Source organism: Octopus bimaculoides, chromosome 20 (genome assembly GCF_046866305.1).
Source record: "Octopus bimaculoides isolate indiv1 chromosome 20, ASM4686630v1, whole genome shotgun sequence".
NCBI classification, from domain to species: Eukaryota; Metazoa; Mollusca; class Cephalopoda; order Octopoda; family Octopodidae; genus Octopus; species Octopus bimaculoides.
The window spans coordinates 46,480,361-46,485,335 of record NC_142947.1 but is presented as its reverse complement, the minus strand read 5'-3'; the positions used below and the strand labels follow the sequence as shown (position 1 = coordinate 46,485,335).

General features: G+C 39.4%; 1 protein-coding gene across 1 annotated transcript in view; it reads right to left on the bottom strand.

The window, feature by feature from the left end:
* The window catches only part of LOC106870283 (uncharacterized), a 43,594-nt gene extending 38,838 nt beyond the window's left edge, over nucleotides 1–4,756 (bottom strand). The window contains exon 1 of the mRNA XM_014916307.3: nucleotides 4,212–4,756. The gene's annotated coding sequence lies outside the window, so the exon portion shown is untranslated. The remainder of the gene's footprint in view (nucleotides 1–4,211) is intronic.
* Between the last annotated feature and the right edge of the window lie 219 nt (nucleotides 4,757–4,975).

The following is a 4,975-nucleotide window of genomic DNA, read 5'->3' as shown; positions in this document are numbered from 1 at the left end:
ATTTTGACTCTAAATCACACAACCCGGATGAATGTCAAGAATCCCGAACTATCGATCTATTGTGGCTCCTAATACTAACAAATAACAAATAAGCAGATAAAGAGAGGGTGCCATGCAGATAAAGATGAATTCAAGGCTTAGTATTATCCAGGTTACTGCCTGGAATCGAACTCGGAATCTTGGGGTTAGTAGCCCGCGCTCTTGACCACTACGCCATATGTCCGTGTAAGTTGTCATCGCAATATTGGTTATTAGGGTTTGGTGCAGGTCTTCTTCAAGGGTAACGGTTTTCTATAAAAGGCATTTAACATCATCAACAAGAATATCAACATTATTTACCAGGTCACACAGCTTAAAGGAGTCAACCATCACGTGTATGAACACCTATACGTACTTTACTGAACTAACCCCAGGGTGGGGCACAAAAGGTTAAATTGATCAGGGAGAGAGCTGAACTCAGAAAGAAACAAAACAAATCGAAATATGTCACGGGACTTTACCCAGGGGACAACAACTACGACTACGACTACAGGGATGAGATTATTTCAACAATAATGGCATGAATAATAATAATAATAATAATAATAATAATAATAATAATAATAATAATAATAACAAACTCTGTAAAGGAAACTCTAACAACAGTAACCATAACAACAAGCAGCATGTCACAAGGCCTGGAATTTGGTGGGGAGAGATTTAGTCGATGACGTCGACACCAGTACGCAGCTGGTACTAATTTTATCGATTTCGAAAGGATGAAAGGCAAAGTCAACCTCGGCGACATTTGAGCTCAACACAGAAAGACGGACGAAACATTACGAAGTATTTAGTCCGGTGTTGCTAAAGATTCTTCTAGCTTGTTACCTTACAGCGACATAAAATATGACAACAATAAAAATAATCACAACAGGCTAGTGATTACGGTATGCGAGTCACGATCATAAGATAGCGAGTTCGATTCCCAGCAATGCGTTGTGCCCTTAAGCAAGTCATCTTATTTAATGTTGCTGCAGTCTACTCAGCTGGCAAAAATGAGTAATACTCGTATTTCAAAGGGGCCAGCCTTCTCACATTCGGTTTGTCACACTGAACCTCCCTGAGAATTACATTAAGAGTACGGTTGTCCATGGAGTACTCAAACACTTGAACGTTGATTTCACAAGCAGGCTGTTCCGTTAATCGGATCAACTAGAACACACGTCGTCGTAATCGACGGAGGACCAGTTAATGTATATATGTATATATCTATCACAAGATCCAGTCCCTTTTGTGATGTGCTGGCCTGTCTGTCTCAATGATCCTTTGGCCTGTGTCAGCGAAACACAAGTTCCTAGAAAGGCTCCCAACTGGACAGATTAAAGGGTACATGACCGAATAATATGAACTACCCCTGGACAGAGGTAGTTCAAATAAAATAAACGGTTTGAATACGGCCTAGAGAAACGAAAAAGTGCCAGAAGATCAATTTGAAGTTAATAAGATCTGAATGAGGAAGGCCTTCTCTCGGGTAAACTTATGACACGATGCAAAATCCGAAAAGAATGTGCAAGAAAAAGCAAGGATCTAACTGGGGAGAAGCAGAAAAGAGAGCCGAGTGGGGGGGGGGGAGTCGTCGATTGTTGAATGTTCGATAGAGAGCGAAGGGCTTATGGGAAATAAGTAATGCGAGTGGATTTGGTAAACGGAAACTGAAAGAAGCCCATTGTATATCTATATCTATCTATCAATCTATATATATATAAATATATATATATATATATATATATATATATATGGAGAGAGAGAGATAGAGAGAGAGAGAAAGCGAAAGATAGATAGATAGATAGGTAGACAGATGTATATGTGTATGTGAGTCTCCTTGGTGTTAGTGTGTTACGTCTCCGTAAATTAGTGGGTCAATTCATTCGACTAAAACTTTTTCAAGCCGGTGCTCCAGCATGACCGTAGTCTAATGACTGAAACAAGTAAAAGATGGAAGATAATGACAACAAGCACAACGACAATCACAATATCGACGGCGGCGGCGACAACAACAACAACAGCAACAACGACAACATAAGCGACGGTGGTGGAGGTTGTCGGAAACATTAATAATGATTGCCTCCGTCTTGAATAATTATTGTTCTTTTGCAACGACAGTAACACTGACAACAACAGCAGCGACAACCACCACCACCACCACCACCACCACCACCACCACCACCACCACCACCACCACCACCACCACCACCACCACCACCACCACCACAACAACAACAACAACAGCAACTGTATCATTGCAACTATAAAAACAACTGCTTTACATTCAAAAGCAAAGAGATGGCAATAAATGTATAACATAAAATATGACTGAGGAGACATACATACATACGTACGTAGACAGACACATACATACATACATACATACATACATACATACATACATACATACATACATACATACGTACGTACGTACGTACGTACATACATGTGAGTGTGTATTTGTGTGTGATAAGATTCAAAAATTGCACAGAAGGACACCAAAGGAACAAACAGAAAATTCGCGCCCAAGACGCAGACAGTCTCTTCCCTCATCAGTGATCATCCCAAAACCATAACAATTTCGCGCCTTTAACGATAAGATTGTTCCTTTTGGTGGCGTCAACAGCAAAAAAAACTGTTGGAAATAACAGAGCAAACAGTAAAGAACGATGACGAAAACAAACAAACGACACAAGTAGTTGGTACAAATATAAATGTACTAACAAAAATAAAAGGCCTTATGACTATGAGACAACACCAAAACATGTGTAGGAGTAATGCCAATGGAAAATGATGCCTTACCTATCTCTCTCTCTCTCTATATATATATATACAAGGTAAAAAAAATCATAGTGAATGCCCAAACAAACGGAAAACAGACACAGTAGATCACCAACACCTCATCAGTTATCGGCCGGAGGGTCAAACGCTATTTATCGTTAAAGGCGCGAAAATGCATTTGACCCTCTAGCACAGTGGTTCCCAAAGTGGGCAGTATTTTTCCCCTGAGCACGGTGGAAAGTTCCAAGGGGACGTTGAAGAAAAGTGAGGCGATGATGGGGTAGTGATCCATGTAAGAGTTGGAGCGATAACGGACTGGAAATTGATGTAAAAACAACAAAGTAATGGGTTCATTAGGTTAAGTTTTTGTTTGTGAAATGCAGTTGCTTTGAATTTGCTTTAGAAAGGGATCTATGTTTGTGATGTTTAGTCGGGGTGGAGACGGTAGGAACGTGGCCTGGGTGTCAAGAGGGCGGCAGTCCGAAAAATTTGGGAACCACTGCTCCAGCGGATAACTAAGGAGGAGTTCTGTGACCATCTGTGTCTGTTTTCCGTTTGTTTGTGCATTTATTATATGTATTTTTTTTAACCTTATTAATTAATGGAACGCTACGTACCCTTGATTTTAATAACAGTAACTGATTTTATTTTATATATATATATATATATATATATATAGCGTTGCTATTATGTTAAATTGTCGTATGTCCAAATTTGGCCAAATACGTTCTTTTCTTTTTTTTTCAATATTTATTTATGCTTGCAACAGCGGGTTCTTTCGGTCAAACTATCGTATCTCCAGCTGCTTCAGATGCCAAGATATCAAAAATTGTCAAAGTGTAGCACAACGGTTTTGCTATGGAATGGTGAAACTATTTGTTTGTTTTCTGAAAGCGCAACGTCTTGGACTTACGACACTTTTGCATAATAGCAACGATATATATATATATATATATATATATATATATATATATATATATATATGAATACATATACACATTATGCATATATCTACATATACATACATATTCGCTCGCACATACAACACACACGCACACAAAGATACATGCATGTGTATGTGTGTGTGTATGTGTGTAGATAAGTACGTATACAAACATATTTATATATACTCATGTATACATCCATATATATGTATATATATATATATGTATGTGTATGTATATCTATATCTATATATATATATATATATATATATATATATATATATATATATATATATATATATATATATATATATATATATATAAGACAAGTTTGAATGAATGTGAGCGGAAGAAGAATGATGGAAGCGATGCAAAAGATGAAAGCGATGAAAGTCCTAAAAGAGGCTGGGATGGGCCCTGGTCGAGCGGTGATAAAACAGAAAGTAAGAATGTAAAACTGACCGTTGTCACAGGTGTCCACTGAACTCTGGCGGTGTAATAATGATAATAATAATAATAGTAATAATAATAATAGTCGACAGCAGAACGGACAGTCTGCTGTTGTCCGTGATAACTGTTGCAGCCATGGCATGTAGACTGCTGTCATGGTGGTGGTTGTAGTGGTGGTGGTGGTGGTGGTGTTGATGTAATGGATTGAGGTGGAGTGGGAGTAAGGTGGACAGCGATGTTATGGAGTTGTGGGTGATGGGAGATATGGATGAGATGAGGGATAGAGGGAGGGATCGGAGGATAAGTTGTGGGAAAGAGAGAAGAAATGAGAGAGAGAGAGGGAAGAAGGGAGAGAAGCCACGGGGAGGAAACGAGAGAAAAGAAAGGAAGAAAGTGAGCAAGAGAGAGAGAGAGAGAGAGAGAGAGAGAGAGAGAGAGAGAAAGAATGAGACAGAAAGGGGGCTCTGGTGTGTGTACAAAAGGGAGAGAAAGAGAAAGATAGAAAGAAAAGGAGAAGAAAAGAAGAGTGGGGAAAAAGAGAGGGAGAACGACAGACTGAGAAAGAATGAGAGACAGAAAGATAGGGAGGAAGGAAGGAGTGGGAGGAAAAGATATATAGGAAGAGAGGCGGGAGATGGAGGTGTAGAGAGAGAACGAGAAAGAGTGAGAGAGTGAGTGACCAATAGGGTGGGTGAGGGGTAGAAATAGGTTGCGAGTAATGGTGGGTGACTGAGAGACACACAGAGAAAAAAGGAGGGGGTAGAGAAGAAGAGAGA